The sequence below is a fragment of the Stegodyphus dumicola genome, chromosome 1, assembly GCF_044657685.1.
Source record: "Stegodyphus dumicola isolate Sdum_Otavi_A_Nest chromosome 1, ASM4465768v1".
Classification (NCBI taxonomy): Eukaryota; Metazoa; Arthropoda; class Arachnida; order Araneae; family Eresidae; genus Stegodyphus; species Stegodyphus dumicola.
In genome coordinates, this window is record NC_140768.1 from 133,988,212 (window position 1) to 134,011,249 (window position 23,038).

Sequence of the window (23,038 nt, forward strand, 5' to 3'; positions counted from 1 at the left end):
ATACATCATCGTCCAAAGCTATTACAGATGCAGATATCAAAAGCTAGGAGCTCATTTCTTGTCTACTGAAAGCGTCATTTAAGAAGAGATTTTTAAAAATTCGGCACCCAATGGGGGGAGGGGAGGGCAAAAAATGTTTTTACGTTTTTTCATATAAGGAAGAAACAGATGTACACAAGAGTCTTGCTTTAAAATGTATGGAACATGAATACTTAGGGGGTAGGGGGCTGTGGTAATAAAATTTTTATTAAGGTAGTACAGTAATTGAGACAGATCGTAATAATCATAACAATAGAATAGAATAAATATTATTTTGTCTTTCATTGTTATAGGTTACCAGACTGGCAGCATTGTAATAGGCAAGTCGCCACAGGGGCAAAACATGTTTTCACATATTTCTTCACACTTTAGATATCCGTAAGATTCAGTGGTGGATAAGGCTGGTGCAGTTATGGGCTGATCAAGAAATTCGAACAATCGAATTGACACAGATGACTCGGCGAGACGGCCCTGCGAGGGAGGGTATGTGTGTAGAATTAATACTTTCACTGAAAAGTTTATCTTCCAATGGTATACAAAATGCACAGATACGACAAATGGCAAAATCTATTCTGGATAAAATATCAACTTTTAGAATAATTTTGTCTGCTCGTGTATATTTGAAAATATTTCAATATACTGAGCCAGTAATGAAATATTTGCAGACTAAAGGATTAGATTACATGCTAGCATATAGTATAGTTAGGGAGGCTGCAAGCTCTTTAAAAGCCATCTCTAGAAACTTCAATTTAACATTTAATGCATCAAAATTGTTTGCAACGGATTACAATAATAAACTAGAAAGGCTGGGTTGTGATATAAAAGAAGAGCTACCTGTTAGAAGATACCAAAAGTGAAACAATTAGACGATGAAGAATTGGCCGACTATAATTTAAATTGCTCTATCAAACAAGTTATTGTCTTTACTTTTATATTGGATAACGCCATTTAATCGATGAATAGTAGGTTTAAAGGGCATAGGAAGTTGTATGAAGACATATCACTTCTCGATCCCCAAAACGTTTCGAAGCCATTTATCTTTTTCAAATGGCGCGTCACAATTTCCACAGTGTTTCACAGTAATGGTCAGCGTTTACTGTTTCACCACGTTGAAGGAACTCAATGAGCAGAATGCCCTTCTTGTTCCAGAACACTGTGCACATCACTTTGTGTACCGATAGCGTCTGTTTGAATTTCGTCCCGACTGGAGATCCACTATGCTGCCAATGCATTGACTGCTGCTTGGTTTCCGCGGCGAAGTGCAGAATCCAAGTCTGATTGCCTGTGACGATCCCATTGAGGAACTTGTCGCCGTCATCGTGATACCGTTACAGAAATGTCAGTGCTGCTCCTGAGCGTTCAATTTTGTGTTCAGATGTCGGGTTTTTCGGCACTTACCTGGCACACAATTTTTTGAACAGCAGGTGCTTAGTGACAATCTCTTGCAACTTGTATTTTATCTTGTATCAATCTTGGATTGTGATATCTGCAGAAAATGGCTGCTCAGCTTCGTAATCGTGAAGCAACGGTTCTCCATCACGAGCTGCCGCACAAGCTGAACAAGATCACCATTGATGAGGGACTGTCTGCCACTGCACTCTTCATTATGAGCACTTTGATGACCTTCTGAAAACTGCCTACAGCAACGATGCATCATCTGCTGTACTCATGATGTTTGTCCCATAGACCTGACAATTAATTTCAATTGGCGCAGTATTTGCATTCAAGAACTTTATCACTGACCCAACCTCGCAGGCGGTAGGAGAAGGAATAAGAGCTTCCATCTCGGGCCACTGCAACCACGCTACTGGCACGAGGCACAAGCATCTAGCCCCTCAGATGCTAGTTTCCTCCTGATCATTTGTGCAGATTCACGCGCAGCGTGTTTACTTAAAAAAGCTTGGAGTGGTCAAAGCCGTTTTTTTAAAACGACACTCGTTTAAAACGTTGCAAACTTGGTGCGCATTACTGAGTGTAAATTAATCTCTTTTATTAGTTTATCTGAAATAGTTTTCTTTTTAATTGGTATACATATTTATTTGTTCAGATGTTTTATTATAAATCTATACATAAAGGAAGAATTCCTGATTTATTCACCTACAGATCATCGCCCAAAGCTATTAGAGATATCAAAACTTAGGAGCTTATTCCTTCTTTACCAAAGATGTTATTTAAGAAGCGATTTTTAAGATTCGACGGGCAAAACGTGTTTTTATATTTTTTCATATAAGGAAGAAACAGATGTACATAAAATTCTTGCTTTAACTCTTTCGCATCGAGAGAGGGCAAAATCTTAATTCCCCAAACATCGAAAACGCCCGTATCTAAGAATTTCTCCTGGAATGCTTTTCCTTCCCCCATGACAAGTTGAATACTACAGTGCTAACAATAGCCTTACTTAAGTAAAGCGAGAACTTCTTTCTTCGACGCTTTGACACTGCGTGAAGTTCCCCCTTGGGACGGGATTGCTACTTCAGGCATCAAAAGCTAAACACTGATAGTAAACAAAGGAAACAAGGAAGCTACTTTTAGTAGCTTCAAAAGAATGATTGACATGTGATTTAACAACACCTGAAAACAATGAGTAATACAGTAACGTGATGGGGAAAAGCACTGGGTAGGAAATTACTCGGGCTTCCAGCTGATGTCTGAATGTTCGGGCGCTTGGGACGACTTCGATGCGAAAGAGTTAAAATGTATGGAATATGAATACCTAAAAACCAATTTCAAACGTTTTCAAAATTCGGCCCCGAAGGGGGGAAACGTGTTCTTTACATATTCCTTCATATCTCAGATATCTATAAGACAAACTTATGAATTATTGCTGTAAAATGTAAGGAATGTGAATAAATGCTGACATCAACATGTGTGGGGATAAAATACAAGTTTACATAATGTACAAGTAAGCCTTATTCAAGGTACAGGAATACCAGGTACCTTTACCAGGTATGTAAAGCTAGTTAGCATTAAAAAAAAAAATTACGGTTTCTACCATTTAATGTTATTAATAATTAAAACCCCAAAATAAAAATGTATCAGCATGTGGCAATTCACAAAACTGTGATGAGATTGTTACAATGTTCAGTTAGTTTTAAACAATTCTACACATAATAAAATGGCCAGTGCACAACATGTGAATGTACATAGGGTTGAATAATTAGAAAATAAAAAACTTGACAAACATAGTAGTTAGACAAGTAGAAAATATTGCTTACTGCTCAAACTTGGAATTGACTCAGTTTCACCAAAATATATTTATCAACATTAAAATGTTTGGTAATAATCTATTGACTGAACAGTATAAAAGTCAATGAATGATTGATTGTATGGACAATATTTGGTACCGTTGGACTTGGGGGGGGGAGGAAGGAAGACAGTAATGCAAGGAGGATGAAGAAAAATAGACTTACTCATTAATCACAGAATACATCAGCCTACCATGAGGACCTGAGATAAAGGTTTAAAACCCTGTTCTGAACTTCTACATCTGTTCCTGATCATTTTAAGGATCAGAGTTGGAATTATCTTATTATTAAAGAGAAGTTCTAAAGAATGAGAAAGAGATAGTATTATATAAATAAGAAAGAAATATCATCTGACACATATAAAACACTTACAGGCAGTTGAAAGATGTTTTAGATGATAAAAATGAACAAAAGGAATTGTGAATAGGTACTAATGACTATTGTTAAAATATATATTTTTCACTAGATGTGTTAAGTTTCATCTGTGCTACTATGTGTAAAATTTTTGTGATCCAAAATAATTTTTAGAATTGTATTATTATCTTCATTCTGTGTTACTATTTTGTCATTTATTAATAATAAATAAAAAATTTAAATGGACAAAATAATTATTTCTGTGTTAATATGTTACTATTTTGTCAGTTCACTTTTCGTTTTGTATTTGAGAATCTTTTGGGTATTATATTTTTATTAGGTGGAATATCTTTATTAGCACTTGGAAAATGTATTTCTTGTGCATTTAACATATCAACCGCTTCTAGTTGTAGTGGTGCTAACTTAAGAATCTTGTTTAACACATCACATTGTTTGTCAGATTTTAATGAATCTACTAATTTTTAACATGTTTGTTTTAGTTCATTCTTTCTGTGTTCTCAGGGGCATAGCTATGTGTACATGGATACCGAGTTTCTGCAATTGTTTGTATTGTTATTTTCGGTAAAAATCGCCACTTCGCAAGCCAAAATTAACGAGTCAAAGAATTGCACAAAATCGGTATCCATGTACCAGCAAAAATCGCCGAGGCGCACCCTAAAATATACTTTTACCCGTATTTTTTGTGCATTTAACATATCATATATTATCTAGTTGTAGTGGTGCTGATTTTAGAATCCTGTCTAACACATCACATTGTTTGTCAGATTTTAATTAATCTACTTATTCTAAACATGTTTGATTTAGTTCATTTTTTTGTGTTCCAGTGAGAGGGTCTGTGATTTTTTTTTTGGCTACTTAATTCAAAATTCATTTTTATCATCTATAATAAGTGGATAATTCATTATGTATTGTAGTTGTAGTATAAGTAGCGGTATTTCTAGTGTGCTCATGTAAGTAATGTATTTAATAAGTAACAGTATTTCTAGTGTGCTGATGTAATTAATGTATCTAATAAGTAGCAGTATTTCTAATGTGCTGATGTAAGCAATGTATTTAATAAGTAGCAGTATTTCTAGTGTGTTTGCACATACTCCACCTAACTTATAAGGTATTTCTCCCTCCTTCTTGGTGTGGTGGTCTGCACACTGGGCGCATATTCCGGAGGTCCGTGGTTCGATTTCCGGCGAAGGCATTGCTAATTTTTCAATCCCTCTTGCTTCCAATGTAAAATTCTAATGTCTGTACAGTGGTGCCCGAACTAAAAGGGTGTTAGATGATTGTTCTCCACACCCAGGATTTGGCGATTAGGTAAAGTATTTCTCCCACCTTCTTGGCATGCCTTCATGGTGTGATATGTATCCAGAGGTCTGCGGTTCCCGGTGAAGGTGTTGCATATTTTTCGTCTTGCCTGCTTTCAAAAAAATACCTAATGTCTCTACAAACTGATGAATCGATGCAGCTGCATATATGTCATTGAATGCATAGATTACACACAGTGCACTGTATGTGACATGTACAAGTTTTGTTACTTTTATGTATAGTGTATATTTCTGTATGTGTTGATGAAACAGACCACCCATTCTCATTCTCTATTACTTATAAACATAGTGTTTCAATTGTTTTATGTCTGATTCTTAAAACCCAAATCTTACTTGTTAATTTAACTTTATTTGCTGTAATTAAGCAGTTAATCATTTTATCTCTTACAAATCTCATAATACCATGTATAGTGTTATCCAATCTCTTAACATTTTTTCCATGAAGATAAATATATTTTAATGTTCGGTGAATTCATTCGATGTGCATGTTTGTGTTAACACCACTGTGAAGTCTATAACAGTATTCCCAGCTAGATGTATTTTATAAATAATACGTTTCAAAGTAATTTACAAATTCAATAGTGTCAGGATCTTCTTTAAGTAATTTTATTGCTGCTTCTGTCAGTGTATGAAAAGTATGAATGTCTTGTTCTTCTAAGAGAGATCTAATAATTTTATATGTTTTTGCCTGTTTTTCAGCACCATTGATTTTCTTTTTTTTTTAAATTGTTTGTCCAGGCTCTATCAATATGCCATGCACAAAAAAGACGTTTCTGTAGTGAACCCATTTCAGACATAAATATTTGTGGTTGTATTTGCCCAACATTTTCTTTAATACATGAAAAAAAAAAATGATAGCACTGGCTGATCACATGGATTAGAAATTAAAAATGCACACGGGAATTCTTGGCACAAATCATCTATTGTAAGTAAAGTTACGAGTTCAAATCTGTATGCATTCACCCCATGTGTACCATCAATATTTTACTAATAAAACTAAATTTTTTCAGTATCTCTCTTTGTGCTTCTGTCATCATTATCAAAACAAAATTATTTCCTTTTAGAAATGAATATTGTGTACAATATTCCCTCATGCTATGTTGATCCCTGGGTTTTATAAAATGAAATGCATGGATGTTCAGAATTTTGCATTTCAGGTACCCACGTATCTACAGAAACCTAATCATTTTCATGTTTAACAGAATTAGAAGACAAATTGAAAGATTTTTTGATGTTATGTAAATCTTGTTTTGTAAGTAAATGAACCTTCTCAAGCCCAGCATCTCATAGAGAATTTCTAATTTCATCTAAAATATTATCCAGAGAAATTTTTGCTGCTATCTTTGATGCAATATTTTTTATTTCATCTGTTGTTAAAAATAAGTGACCTAAATCATTCCGATGCCCAATATGTATTTTCTGATATGTGTGTGTGCGTGAGATTATGGCAAAGCCTTGAGGGCTATCTGCCTAAGGGGAGGGATGCCTTCGTGGAGCACTTTCGGTTTAATCCTAGTATCCGGTGCACACGGAATTTGGCTACTTTTGGTGACTTTATGATAATCAGTAAAAACGGGACATATACGATGAGTAGTTAACGAGTCATTCAAATAAAATATACAATTAAACATAGTATATAATATGTATATAGTATATATAGTATGTGTGTATAGTATATATATAGATGTTCTTTGGATCATTTTTGGTGTTGGCGATAATTTTCAAAGTTGTGCCAAGGCTGCACCGTATACTAGGATTTTACCGCACTTTCTAAGGGAAACTGGTTCGTATACACGTTACGCATGGGGAAAACCATGAAAACGCCCATGCAGCCAGTCCGTTCGTGGGATTCGAACCTCGGACCGAACCAGTGTTCAGCGACTTTATCGCTTGGCCGCTGGTGGGCCATATTTTTCTGATATGACACTACACATTTGCCATCTGTATGTTCTGTTACTTTTAATTCAGCTGGGCAATATGCATTTATTTTATTGCTATCAAGGATTTTTAAGTGACGCAAACCTTTACTTTCTGATATAAAATTTCCTGAACAGTGGCATTACACCATGTATATTAAATATGCTTACTCCATAAGAAATTTTGACTTCGTATTATTTTCAATTTCTGCCTTCTATGCCAAAAAATCATCAAATGAATTAAATTCCAGCTCAGTATGATTCAAATCAACATCAGGAACATTATTGAAATGAAATATTATTTCTCGCTTTTCAAAATTAGCATAACATACAGGACACACGTAATTACCTGTTAGAAGTATGAATTTTATTTTGATGATATTTCCAATTTTTTAGGTCACTAAATTTCAGATAGCAGTCCTCACATTTGTAGCTTGGTGATCGACCACTTTTTATAGAATAAATAATGTAGTATTATTAGAGTGTAATGTGTTGGTATGGCGTTTCAAACTGCATTTATTTTGGTACGTTTTTAAGCAATCAGAGCATACAAAATTATTTGCACAATCAACCATACTATTAGAACTTAGTTTTCAGAGACTCAATTAATGTAGTATTATTGTAATGAAATTTATATGCATGGCGTTTCAAATTGTATCTATAGTTGAAAGTTTTAAGCAATCACAGCAAACAAAATTACTCTCAGCTATACTAAAATCATTTGCACAATGAACCATATCACTCGCAACACAATCAGAATTATCAGACATACCACAATTGGAATTATCGCACACGGTTATTCCTTCCTGATTTTGATTCGATTTAGAATCAAAAACACCTTCTGAGGAAACAGAAGTATTTGGCCCTGAAATGGGCAGTTTTTCTTGATTTTGTGCAGAAGATATAATAATCGAAGCAAAATAAAAAAAGAGAACTGTATCAGCGATCACACGCTACCACAGCAGTCAAAGAGTAATACAGTAAATAACAGTAAATACGAGGCGCCTTCAGGAAAATGACGACATGCGCAGTAACCTGCGCAGATGTTCAGGGAGGAACCAGGAGGAAACTAGCGTCTGAGGGGCTAGACGCTTGTGTTCTGTGCGTGCTCTGTTTTGCCGCTGGCTGGCGGTGCATCACTACCGGATGAGCAGGTGAAATTGCGGCGGGGGGGGGGGCTTATTGATAATTGGTAACACACCTGTTTAGAGTAGTATGACTGTGTTCTTAATAATTAAAAGACTAAACACTCAGAACCATAGGGTACCCGAGTCCTAAAACATGATTAACGTGGGCCGCAATAATATAAGGTTTTAAATAATTAACTAAAGTTTTTATTTTTATTACTCTTATTTTTATCTAAAATAATAGGAATTACATCACTTTTCATGCTTAAAAATTTGACATATTTTTGATGTATCTTAGCAATTACCTTTCAGAAGATGCTAGGTGTTTATATATGATAGATGATTAGAATGAAATAAAGAAGTAATAATGAATAAAAAAAAGTATTATTGGTTCTCTGAGATGAGATTTAAAAAAAAATTTTTTTTTTTTAAAGATTTTTTATTGGTCATCAAAGTTAGTAAACCACTGCTTTGAGTAATTAATCAAAGTTTGACTTTTGAAAGATAACAAAATGTATAATGTTCTTATAGTTTTATTTACAATGCTACTCTAAAGGATTTGAATATTATTGAAGATTCTTGGCAATGTCCAGTTTATTGTGAAAAAGGCAGTTGTTTCAAAATAAAATATTTTAAGCTATCAGCAAGTAAATTCAAAAAATAACTGAAAATTGCTTGCATAAAATGGATATTTGAAATGTATTATTCTGTAATGAATCCATTAATCTATTATATGTACAGTAGCACTTAACATATGAAACACAATTTTGGGAATATTGACAAGCAAAGCACTTAATGAAAAAGACACTTTTAAATGTACTAAAATATTAGTATCTGTATGAACAACAGAGAATACATGTAATGAATAATACCATGACCAAATACCTATATAAACAAAACAAAATTAAGTATTCTCATCCTCGACACTTGAAAAAGTAATCCTGCTGTGCAACATTTAGTGAATTTCTGATTGCATGATATTGCAAGCATTTTTTTAGATTTTTCCTACTAGTGCTTAAGACCATTGAATACTGGTAGTTTGATCTGTGTTCATATCATGGTTAAAGGGTGATTTTTCTAGTTTTCCTCATATGTAATGCAAATACAAGCCAGTTTCCCTTAGAATGTTCATAAAGGCATCCTTCTTCAGGTCAACAGCTGGTATGCTTTGCCATATTCGAATAACCTAAACTTTCCTTCAGATTATACATTCAGGGTTGCCACGCTACCTGGAGAACCGGGAAAAGTCAGGGAATTCGAAAATTGACCAAAATATTCAGGGAAAAGTCAGGGAATTTAAGTATTTTTGTCAAAATCTGGAAAAGTCAGGGAAGTTCATACAATGATTCCGCCAAAAAAAGCGATTTTTGCGCCGACGTCGGAAGAGATAACTTTTTTGGCGAATTGCCTATCACGTGAGTGTCTGCTGGCATAGAGCCAATTTTCGCAGCTCCGATTTGATTGCCTTTTAGAAAGGCAAAGCAAGTTTCCCGCAACTTTTGGTTTCTAGTATTCTCGAGAATCGCATGTGCAGTGCATGAACTAAAGAAAGTACCTGTTCTCGTATAAAACAAAATGGGTTTAATCTTAGTATACGGTACCATGGAGGTTAGAATCAAAGAATATGTATTGTAAAGAAGGAAAACCTTTCTGCAACAGACGTTGCTCCGTTCCATCATAGAGGGAAACAGCTGTGCATGCGTGATATATCTGCCGCCAAAGCTGGAAACCGGTGTCGAAGTTCGAAGCATTTATCGCAAAAATGAAAATAACATGGTGCACACGTCGCCTAACAACGAGATTGTTTATTTCTCGAGTTACAGCTCTGGATTGCACTCGCAGATGCGGAGCGGCGTAAATGAGACACTTTACCACTTGCTATATTGTAGCGCACGGCACCGCAACCTTGAAGTTTAGTCTTAGCGCAAGTAGTTAAACTCTAAATTAAACGAAAATATTTTTTGGCGCAAGTAAATTAATTCATAGGTTAGTAATTTTCAGGGGGGGGGGAACTACGAAAATCCGTTTTTAAAATTATTGCGAAAAATCCAAGAAGAAACGTCCCTTCTTGGATTTTTCGCAATAATTTAAAAACGGATTTTCGTAGCTTGCTTTTTGTCAAAGAACGTTTCTTCTTAACACGTTTCTCAATTTCCGGTACACATCGCGGAGAGGAAAATTCTGGCCGCCAGGTTCCGTCGCCAAATCCCTTGGCAATTTTTCCCTCCGCATTCTAGCGGCGTAATAGCATTTTACTTGTATGGAAACTTTTCTTCTTTACATAGACCAGAGAATTAGAGATTCTTTGCATAGACGTTTTTTGGTTAAAATAATCTCCATGTATGGATTTGGCGACATGATGATGCGCAGTAAACGGGTCATTTTGGTCTTGGCGACAATTTTCAAAATCGTGCCAAAGCCTTACCGTATACTAGAATTTTACCGCAAAATCTCTTTTAACTTTTCTTTTTAATAAATACCTTGCCATTTTGAAGTAAAATAAAAAATAGTAATCTGTCATCTAGGCTAACCATGTAATATAACTATATTCGCTAAAATATCGTTGATTATTCTAATTCAATTTTTAAGTAATTATCTTTATTTTTATGTTATTCGTATAATTTAATGATGCTTCTTCCCTCTAAATTTATTAATTATTAGTAAATAATATTTCTAAATTTCAGGAAATTTTCTCTGGCATAATCTTGAAATTAATTCTAGCAGTATGATGACATACCATCACGAAATTTAATGCACATATTTTTTCTTATGTATGCTGCGAACTAAATATAAAATACCTCAATTTATTAAAATAGATTTCTTTGTTTCGTTTAGCTGCAGAATGTCTGCAAAAAAAGCCTTATTTTATTCCAGATTGGGAAGATTCTAATCTCAATCTTCAATGGAGAAAACAAGAACTATTATAATTATATTTGTGTTTTCAAGTGTTAAGGTGCTTTTTAAGAACATACCTCACACAAATTAAATTTACCTAAAATCTAACCTAACTATTTAGCATTGCGTTGTGATTTATAAGGACCGGATTAGCCTCGTGTTGAACTGGTGATGATCATGAGTAATAATTAAATAAAACATACATTTGTTATCCAATGTATATATCTTAAATTTTATTAAGTTTCTTAAGTGGAAAAGTAAACAAAATTATCAAACAAAGTATACCAAGAATAATTAAGAGTAAATGTCCTCTGGGATTTATTGAATAATTAAGTGAATTTGCTACACAATACAAGTAATACCATAATTTACCTCTTAGCGTAGCCAACGTACATTACGCGGATAGACTGGAATTTTCTTGAAACGCACCTGGAAAACCTGGAAGAGTCAGGGAATTTCATTCTCCTGTTTGAGTGGCAACCCTGTACATTGAAAGGTTATATCTGTAGTAAGCAGGACAATGATCATTCAGCTTCTATCCGTGTGGAAGGAGTATATTTAAAACATGTCAGAACCATGGGATTCATAACAAAATCGACCATTAATCTTGAACGTTTTATCAAGAGTGCCGTTTTTCTTACGTTATGGGTTTCACTAACAAGATATTCATACTTTTGTTCAAGTTCACAAGCAGTTCAGCAATACAGTTGCTGGATACTGGTAGTTTGACCCTAGTTTGAATCTTCAGTACTCAGTATCTTGGGCCATCACACTGTCATGGCCCCTAAAGCTATTACTGCTTGGCATAATATAAGCAAAGCATTTACGACTCATTTTATGATACAACATTCTGAGAAGTGTTTCATCTGCCTTTCTCATACGCCCACCAGCGGCCAAGCGGTAAAGTCGCTGAACACTGGTAGTTCGAATCCCGCCAATGGGTTGGCTGCATGGGTGTTTTCATGGTTTTCCCCATGTGTAACGTGCATACGAGCCAGTTTCCCTTAGAAAGTCCTCCACGAAAGGCATCCCTCCCCTTAGGCAGATAGCCCTAGTGTGCTTTGCCGTAATTAAATGCACTAAGTGCCTTTCTCATACACCTGAATGCATCATTCAGAAGAAAATGATGTTGCTGCGTTTAATTTCATCAGGCCTGATGAAAGGTCTAGAATGCTGCAAGTGCTGGTTTTTTCCCACATCTGTTTTAAAGAGAAATAATTTCAGCGATATCCTGGAACTAGAATTATCCTAGTTTACATATGAATTTGTCAACAGCATATGCTATTTCCTAAAAATCAATGAAAATATTGCTTTTTTCATTCTCATTTTGGATATTCTAAAATGCAGTAATGTATACAGCATTGATATACGTCCATTTTAAGGTAAATTTGCTGATCATTTCTTATAAGTTTCCAAACATCTTTTTAGAGATGGACTTTCTTCTTTCCAAAGTGAAATGTGTGTCAATACAATTTATTTCAAATGACTATGGCATGACATCTAGTCTTCACTTTGGCATTCATGTTTGTTTCATTATTTTACGGAGACATTGCTATTTATTTTTAAGTGTTTTTAATGTGTTATTGAAAATATTTGTAATGTACGCATTTACAAAACTTTGCACTGACCAGAGATATAAAGTTAGTCTTCAGTTAAAAGACTTGTTTAGGATTGTGTAAAGTTGAACAATTACTTTGTTTATATAAGTTGAATAGGAGACTGTTGTTTTATGATTTTTTTTTGTAATGTTGGATAGTTTCCACAGGCTTTGGGAATTTTCTTCATTTGATTATCTCTATGTAGTTGAATAGAAAAATATTTTGAAATTATCAAAATAAATAAGTTATCTATTTTGGAGATAACCAGCATTTTGTAACAGCATCATGTTCTTAGCATATGCTAAGAATATCGTCAAAAGAAAAGAGTCAACCAACGTGTGCAGATCTGTGATAAATTTTACTACTTTTTGTTATTCCCATGTATATGTAGTTATACAATGATTTGAACAACTGTAATTTTGGAACACTGAGAAACAACTGCTTCAAGTGATTGTTAGACTGTAACTAAATTACTTCAAGTTGCAAATGTGGTCTCATGGCTTCATAGTTTATACTGCAAGGCATGCTGAAAATTTCTAGTTACATTTGAATTGCATTGAAATCTGTGTTTAAACTCAAAATCAGACTCAAAATGCAGGTTTCTTTTTCAGGCTATCTTCATAACTATTGCATTTTGACATTTAAATTGTTCATATTATCAGGGTCAATGTTCCTTCTAACCTTCTTCGGGAACATGCAAGGACCTGACTCGGAACAGAGAGCTTACTAAAGCTATGTTCAGAACTGTGGGAAGTAAACAGGATACACAAGAAGGGTATACAAAACCCTTTATTTTTCTCTATTTACAATGACTTCTGTACTTCGGAATATACCGACCCGCTACTTGGGGTCAAAACGTAAAAGTATAAAAATAAAACTAAACTCTAATTTAACTTTAGAATAATAAACGTGGAAGATTGGCCTTATAATAACAGGAAGCGTATGTAGTACAGAGAACTGTGAACACTACAATACGTTTAAATTTATCAAGAGGATTAAAACCTCTGGCCTGGAAGGCAAACAGCAACTGCGTAACTTCTAAGGTAAGCGGCCTGCTTCGACTCACTGCTTCCTCTCTCTCGCTTGGCAAAAAGCCACAACTTAAATACTTGGCGTTCGCCAGACAAACTTTGCATAAAACCTTAACGCTTATAATTCTGGCCGGAAGTAGAAAATAAGAAGTGATAGTAAAGATTTAAAATAAAATAAACGTTAGTAAAACTTAAGATCCTTACATACTTCCCACCAGAGTTAATTAGTTTGAAACTGAGGTCTAAAACGACCTTGTTGAAAACTTTTAGCTCTAGAATCTAACGCGAGGCCAATCTTTTACAAACATTTTTTTTTTCGCTAGAAACTAGAAATTTAAAAGAAAGAAATTTGTTTTTACAATAGCAGCTCCCAGGATACACAATTTTTTTCATCTGTACTGCATCTAAACAGGAGCTTTTATTCAAATCTGGTTCCTTCCAGAGATCTGGATACTTCCGTATTCTTCTTTGCTTCCTTAATTAGTTTTTCTATATCACCCATTTTAAATTCTGGGGATACGGGACCATTTTTAAATGAAGTATGCCCAGTTTTTGGCACATGTCTTCAAATATATTACTTACAAATTGAGGACCATTATCCGATATAACTTTTAGGGGTGCCCCGTATTTTAAAATATATTTATTTAAAATAGAATCAGTAACTAATTTCGCGGAGGCTCATTTTAAGGGAACAATTTCGGTCCATTTACTAAAATGATCAACCATAACAAGGAGATAGCGACTTTTATTTAACTGACTTTTTGGGAAAGGGCCCAATAAATCGATGCCAATTATTTCATTTGGAAATTCGGATTTAATACTATTTAGAAACCCGGCCGGGCGGAAATTAATATAATTAACTGCTTGACATGTTGGGCGGGACTGGACATACGCCCTTGTTAACTTTTGCAGTTCAGGAAAGTAGACTGCCTCGCGTACGCGTTGGATAGTTTTTCGAATACCAGCATGAGAAGCTAAAGGGCTGTCATGGAGCTCCTGCAGGATATTTAATCTAAAACTAGCTGGGATAACAGGTCGAAATTCGTTGTTGGAATTCGTAGTTTTTGTATAGAATAATAGACCATCTATTAGTTCGTAATGGGCCGCCCTATTTCTTATCGCCACAATATCTTGGTGGCTAAAATTTTCAGGATCCTTCAAATACTCATAAATGCTTCCAAACTCAGGATCCTTACCCAGTTCGGTTATTACCGTTTCTCGGGAATTTATTGTACATGCTGTGAGCATTGCCACCTTTACGGTATTACCTTGTTCATCTATTTTAATTCTTGATAGGGCATCTGCTGCGATATTTTCCTTTCCGGGGGTATGCTTGATTACCAGATTATATTCTTGCAGCTTGAGTGCCCATCTTATTAACCTTGGGGATAAATTTTTCCCTGAGTACAATCTAGTTACCGCCGCATGATCAGAGTACACTGTTATCGGCGCCTTTCCAAAATAGACTCGGAACTTTTGCACTGCTAACAGAACTGCAAGTGCCTCTCTCTCTCGGTCGTGGAATAGTTTCTTTGTGTTTGATTTAAAGTTCGGCTAAAAAATGCCACGGGCTGCTGATTTTGCGAAAGTACCGCTCCTACCGCATAATCCGAAGCATCCGCTGAAATTTCTAAATTCTCATCCTTTTCAGGAAATTTCAACACAGGGGCTTGCGTTAATGCTTGTTTTAATTTTTGAAAGCACTATTGGCTTCGGCCGTCCACGAGAATCTTGCCTTTTTCCTTTTTAATTTTAACAATGGCTCAGCGATAGCCGCAAAATCTTTTATAAAGGACCTATAATATGAACAAAGTCCTAGAAAAGAAGAGAGCTTCTTTGCCGTGTTTGGAGTCGGATACTTTTGTACAGCGATTATTTTTGATTCGTCTGTCTCTATTCCTTTCTGAGATATCTTGTAACCTAAATATTTTAATTCAGGGGCTGCAAATTTGCACTTTTCGACATTAACTTTTAGACCGGCCTCATTTAATAAAGAAAACACCTGTCTTAAATCCTGTACATGTTGGTCGAGATTATCACTAGTAATAATGATATCGTCTAAATAGATAAATGTGGACTTTCCAAGAACAGGCCTTAACACAATGTCCATGCATTGCTGAAATGTTGCCGGTGCCCCTGAAAGGCCAAACGGCATACGCAAAAATGCATAAGTGCCAGACTTGGTTATAAAAGCAGTCTTAGCAGGGTTGCCACGCTACCTGGAAAACCGGGAGAACCGGGAAAAGTCAGGGAATTCGAAAATTGACCAAAATATTCAGGGAAAAGTCAGGGAATTTAAGTATTTTTGTCAAAATCTGGAAAAGTCGGGGAAGTTCATACAACGATCCCGCCAAAAAAAGCGATTTTTGCGCCGACGTGGGAAGAGGTAACTTTTTTGGCGAATTATGTATCACGTGAGTGTCATTCGGGTAGCTGGCATAGAGCCAATTTTCGCAGCTCCAATTCGATTGTCTTTTAGAAAGGCAAAGCAACTTTCCCGCAACTGTTGGTTTCCAATATTCTCGAGAATCGCATGTGCAGTGCATGAACTAAAGAAAATACCTGTTCTCGTATAAAACAAAATGGGTTTAATCCTAGTATACAGTACCATGGAGGTTAGAATCAAAGAATATGTATTGTAAAGAAGGAAAACCTCTCTGCAACAGACGTGGCTGTGGCTCCGTTCCATCATAGAGGGAAAACAGCTGTGCATGTCTGATATATCTGTCGCCAAAGCTCGAAACCGGTGTCGAAGTTCGAAAGTCACGTTATCAAGAGTTCATAAAATGAATATCGTTTAAAATTTCTTTAACCACTTGCGCTAAAAAGACGTGCCACGCACGTCAAGATGCTTTTGTCTCAAACCGCGAGCGACGTGAACACCACGTCGATAAGCATTTATCGCAAAAATGAAAATAACGTGGTGCAAACGTCGCCTAACAACGAGATTGTTTATTTCTCGAGTTACAGCTCTGGATTGCACTCGCAGATGCGGAGCGGCGTAAATGAGACACTTTACGACTTGTTATATTGTAGCGCACGGCACCGCAACTGTGAAGTTTAGTCTTAGCGCAAGTGGTTAAACTCTAAAGGAAAAGAAAATATTTTTTGGCGCAAGTAAATTAATTCATGGATTAGTTATTTTCAGGGGGGGAAAAAAAAAAACTGCGAAAATCCATTTTTTAAATTATTGCGAAAAATCCAAGAAGAAACGTCCTCTGATTAAACGTTTCTTTTTAGATTTTTCGCAATAATTTAAAAACGGATTTTCGTAGTTTTCTTTTTGTTAAAGAGCGCTTCTTCTTAACACGTGTTTCTCAATTTCCTGTACACATCGCGGAGAATGAAATTCTGGCCGCCAGGTTCCGTCGCCAAATCCCTTGGCAAATTTTCCCTCTGCATTCTAGCGGCGTAATAGCATTTTATTTGTATGGAACCTTTTCTTCTTTACATAGACGTTCTTTGGTTAGAATAATAATGGGATTTGGCGACATCTTGATGCGCAGTAAACGGGTCATTTTGGTCTTGGCGACAATTTTCAAAATCGTGCCAAAGCCTTACCGTATACTAGAAATTTACCGCAAAATCTTTTTAAACCTTTTTTTTTCTTTTTAATAAATACCTTGCCATTTTGCAGTAAAATAAAAAAAAATAGTAATCAGTCATCTAGGCTAGCCATGTAATATAACTATATTCGCTAAAATATCGTTGATTATTCTAATTCAATTATTAAGTAATTATTTTTATGTTACTCATATAATTTTATGTTGCTTCTTTCCTCTAAATTTATTTATTATTAGTAAATAATATTTCCAAATTTCAGGAAATTTTCTCTGGCATAATCCTGAAATTAATTATAGCAGTATGATGACATACCATCACGAAATTTAATGCACATATTTTTTCCTTATGTATGCTGCGAAATAAATATAAAAACCTGGAAAAGTCAGGGAATTTCATTCTCCTGTTTAAGTGGCAACCCTGTCTTAGGCACGTCCTCAGGCCTAACCCCTATTTGAAAATAACCAGTCGTTAAGTCTAAAGTCGTCATAAATTTGGTTGATTTTATGTCCCTTAGAATTTCTTCAATGATCGGTAACGGATATACCGGATATTTATTAGTTATGGAGTTTAATTTACTGTAATCAATAGCGAATCTCCACCTTTTTGGATGCGTCAAAGGATAGTCATTATTTTTCTTACATAAAACCACAGGGCTAGGATAACTACTTGAGATGGGCGTTATGATCTTTTTACGTAGCATATCGGTAATATGCCATTCTATAATTTTTTCCTTATTCTTATCATACCGGTATGGTTTTTGACGAACTGGCATTGAATCTCCAGTGTCAATACTATGGTTAGTAACCTGAGTAAATCCTGGAATATCACTAAATAACGAAGCAAATTCACTTACCACTTGTCGGATTCTTCCTTGCTCGTCATTAGGCAGGTGGTCAAGTTTTAACATCGGCGGTTCAGCCTTTTCTGCAAGAACTGGTTTCATTGTCAGCTTAAGGGACGCTTCATTAAAATCCAGTGTTGCTTGTGTGTCTGAAAGAAAATCTATTCCTAAGATTAAATGTGCTTGCAGATTCTTTACTATGGAAAACATAACCTTTACTTGTTCGTCCTTGATACGGATGTATAGCGGTAATTTACCTATGCACTTACATCTTTCTCCTTGCGCAGCTAACACTGTCGTATTATCCGAATTATATATGCGATATTTACGAAAATACTTCCTAAAAAAATCTTCTGCCACACAGGAACACTGCGCGCCTGTATCCAGGAGTGCGGTGGCTGGGATATTATTCACCAACACTTCAATCTTCGGAAGAGTCAAATTTTTCACCATTACTGTATTTAACTTGTAGGAAGAGGGGTTTTCTTGGCCTTCGGATTTCCGCACCCTCCCGTCAGCAGAAATCCGTTTTAGTTTAAATTATTTTTCATTTCCGTGCTTTCCTTCTTTTTCCCCTGGCCTTGAGACTTTTTTCCTGGGTTGCTATTGAACTGTCGACGTTCGCCGGCTGTTTTTGAATGCTCCGGTTTCCTTGCCCACTGATTCGCTTTTTCTCCGTAGCCGTATGCTTGAGTTTGCTGTAGTCTTGGCGTACCAAATTGGTTTCGCTGTTGATATTGGCGTCTTCTTTCGACGTCCGCCGTTCTTCTACTTTCAAACTGGATTGATAGCTCAAATAACTTTTCCAGTGTAGTCGGATTTCTTAATTCAATAAAGTCTTGCACTTGGGGTAGTAACCTCGGCAAAATCACTTGAATTATTTCAGTATCCGGACGGTTTCCATACAAGAGCTTGAAAACGTGAATTTTTCTTAAAATAAAGCTCGAGAGGTTTTCGATTCTTTGTTGATATATACTGAAAAGTTCCGTTTCTAATTTCGCACGATCCCTTACAACAGGGAAGGCTTTTAGTAGGGCAGTCTTGAAATTTTCGTAAGTATAGGTGGGACTTCCTGCTTGACCCAAGAAACTTCTGCCTATACATTTGAACCAGTTAAGCGCTTGGCCCCTCAAAGCGCTGGTAGCTAAGGTAACTTTTTGAAACTCGTGCATGGGGTAGAGCATGAAGTGGTCATCCAATTTTTCCAAAAAACTGGTTTCCGGTGAGTTGCCATTAAATGTTGCTTCTGGTTTCATCGAAGCGCGCATGGTCTGGACGATGTACCCAAATCCTTCCAGAGCGGCAGCTGGCATTTCTGGATTCTGAGCCGTTTCTGCAGGCAGCACAGGTTCTTCTTGAAACTCGGCCATGGTTATTCTTCTTCGTTGGGCGCCACTATCAGGGTCAATGTTCCTTCTAACCTTCTTCGGGAACATGCAAGGACCTGACTCGGAACAGAGAGCTTACTAAAGCTATGTTCAAAACTGTGGGAAGTAAACAGGATACACAAAAAGGGTATACAAAACCCTTTATTTTTCTCTATTTACAATGACTTCCGTACTTCGGAATACACCGACCCGCTACTTGGGGTCAAAACGTAAAAGTATAAAAATAAAACTAAACTCTAATTTAACTTTAGAATAATAAACGTGGAAGATTGGCCTTATAATAACAGGAGGCGTATGTAGTACAGAGAACTGCGAACACTACAATACGTTTAAATTTATCAAGAGGATTAAAACCTCTGGCCTGGAAGGCAAACAGCAACTGCGTAACTTCTAAGCGGCCTGCTTCGACTCACTGCTTCCTCTCTCTCGCTTGGCAAAAAGCCACAACTTAAATACTTGGCGTTCGCCAGACAAACTTTGCATAAAACCTTAACGCTTATAATTCTGGCCGGAAGTAGAAAATAAGAAGTGATAGTAAAGATTTAAAATAAAATAAACGTTAGTAAAACTTAAGATCCTTACAATATGACAAAGAAATGTGAAAAATGCTAAGTTGAAAACCATGCTGTTTCAATATAAATTAAATCCTGTGACTAATCACTTACTAGTCCTGTGAAAATTTGCAAATATGACTCTGATTTTTTGTGATTGCTTTCTAAATTAATTGATGCTATATATTTTAAAATTTCACACTTTACAGAACAATGTTTCTCATTGAAGAATGGCACAATTTCGTTAATCAGTTGCCAAACTTTCTCGAAAACACATCTTGCACTAAAGCCATCTTACTTTTGTTTTGTGTAGTACAGCACATGCAAGTATTCAGATTTTAAGGGCTTAAGTAAATCTCGTAATTCCCTGTGGGTACATCAACAAGATTGAATACTATTCCCAAGCCTCATGGTTACATTAAGCACAGGTTTAATGTTCAATGGAAATTTAAACAGACCACTTGAAAATAGTTAAAATTTCCACATTCAAAAAAAAAAAGATTACCTTTCTTGATTTCGTTACATTATCAGTAATTCTCGCTTTCTGGGGAATTTTCAGTGGGAGATCTAAATCTTGTTATACTTATCTGTGTTGATGATGTAACAAAGTCGATGAGCACAGTATACATGTCAATGAAGTGAGATTACAGATATCTATGTGAACTCATGTTATGCACAAATCACGTGATATTCCTTTACGTTTTATTTATACAAATACAGTATACATTGTATAGCCAAAACAAAAATGAATATATATTTACAATATACATTATATATTGCATAGTAAAATCCTAAATATATTTTGATAATTTGCTGAATAGAATAATATATATCTATATGGAAGCTTTAAACAGGTAGCTGTTCACTGGCCATAGTTTGTCCATCCTTGAACTCAACTTTCGGATTTGATAGAGTGAGATTGTGACTACATTTTCAGTAACTTATTTGATAAAATTATGATTTGAAAATTCAAAATAGATTTAAAATCAGAAGATGAATTTAAAAGAAATACTGTGCCTAAATATATTATTAATAATAATTAATGAGCCCCCGAGCGGTAAAAGCTGCTGAACACTGGTAGTTCGATCCTGGGTTCAAGTCCCGGTGAACAGGCTGGCTGCATGCGCGTTTTTGTGATTTCCCCATGTGTAACATGGATACGAGCCAGTTTCCCTTAAAAAGACCTCTACAGGGCATCCCTCTCTTCTTTCCGTGGAGTGCCTAAGGGCGGAGCACGTAATAAGAAAAAAATAATTAATAACAAAAAAATTAAGTAATCATATAATAAATATATGCAATATTACACGTACATGATAATTTATACAAAACTATTCCTACATGATTTTTCAATGAAATTTTTTTCTTATTCATTGATCGCTCAGCATAGCTCTCCAATAACAATAACTGAAATCAGGTTAGGGTTTGGGGGTTAGTTAAGGAATATTTTGAGTTTAAAATTGCTGGTGGCATGTATCCATTTGGTTTAGTGTGTTTTAATTATGTCAAAGCATGCAAAAAATATCTGCGTAAGAGAAGGTGTGCCTTTGAGGAGAACTTTATAAGAGATTTTTGGCTTTGCATTCCTGTAACATATTGAAGCACCGTGAAAACACCCATGCAATTAGCTGTCTTTTTTTAGATTAGGACCTAAATCAAACTACCAGAATTCAGTCACAGAACATCAGTTGGAAAGTAATGAATCATAGTATGCTTGTTAGAGTTACATGCAAAAAAGTTAAATTCTGCCCTTACTGTTTCTGAGGTTAGCATGATTGTTAATAAAAATAGTAGATATGTTAGTTTTTATTTTATGACACATGCACACATAAGCACACACTTATTTATGCATGCATAAGTAAGTCAGAGCAGAATATAATTTATTGCTATACAAACTTTATTTTTTACCTAGTCAAACAGTTGCAATAGTTTATATTTCAATGAAAACATTGTTTATTTCATTTATGTGATGAGTATTTATTTTCACTCGTACTTTGGAAAGCATTTTGAAATTATGTAATGAAGGTACAAGTAGTAAAAGTGCCTTTTTGTTTTTCTTGTGTTTTGACAATTTCCCAAGAAACTGCACTGTTAAAAACAGGAATATTTTCTAATTTTATATTCTTAAAGCATATTTAAAGAAAGATGTGAATTTCACTAAGTTATTTTTCAACAAATTGATAACTTTGCCATGAAAGACTCATTATTTGCTGTGATCTGCAAATATGATCTGGTTTTGTTTTAAATGGAGAAGACATGTATGTATCACCAAAATAGCTAATGAACAGTCAATTACGATAAATGCATTTCGCGGAAATTCGTTAACAGGCTGTTTTTCATTACAAACAGGAAATGGCATACTGCAAGCCAGAGGGAATATGGAGTTAGGGGATCTGTGGGAACATAATATCCAGTCCTTTCATTGCTATTAACGATTTTCAGTTTACGGTTTGGATTACGGTTAACCTTTTTAAATATCTTGTAACGTAACTGTACACCGCTAAACTCATGGCCGATTAGCCGTTGACGAGCTTGGCGAGTAAATGCGCTTCGCCGCCAATGGATCCTCTGCCGAAGCGCCAACGGATCCTCTCCGGAAGAAAACCCCCCTGCGGAATTGTAGTAAACGAGACGTCCAATCTACTAGACCATCAAAGATGCAGATTTGGATTTTCTATTTCATAGTTATTGAAATCATAATGGTATGTTTGTTTAAATTAGTACTGTTTATGAATGTGATAAAAATAAATTCTGATAAGCTAAGAAATGATTTATTTTCTATTAATTATGAACTGTAAATAATGTAACCAATTTTCTTCATAGTATTTACTAAACATTTTTTTTTTTTTAAAGGGAGGTAGTCTTATTTATACAATTCTTGCAGAGATACCAAGAAATAAAACATTTCAGGAATTTTCACTCAGTATATCTTGATGTGTAAAATCGTGTTGTTCAATGCCATATTACTTTTTCACAGGAAAGTAATTTTATTGATCTAACATCTGCATAAATCAAACTTTTTTAAGAATGATTACAGTTTCTAAGCTAACTTAAAATTTTCAGATTTAGAAAGTGTATGTTTAATTTAGCATTAGTTTTCCATGGAATAGAAAAGGTTTTCAAAATGTTCAGTTGTTAGAGGGAAATAATAT

At 35.3% G+C, this 23,038-nt stretch overlaps 1 long non-coding RNA gene across 2 annotated transcripts in view; it reads left to right on the top strand.

Annotated features, from left to right (window-relative positions):
• The window catches only part of LOC146999252 (uncharacterized), a 38,997-nt gene that overhangs the window by 11,733 nt on the left and 4,226 nt on the right, over positions 1–23,038 (top strand). Inside the window, exon 1 of one of the 2 annotated variants that reach the window (XR_015042204.1) lies at positions 14,220–22,588. The exons of the other annotated variant lie outside the window; for it this stretch is intronic. This is a non-coding gene — a long non-coding RNA (uncharacterized LOC146999252). Of the gene's footprint in view, positions 1–14,219; positions 22,589–23,038 lie in introns of those variants that run through there. 2 annotated transcript variants of the gene reach the window in all.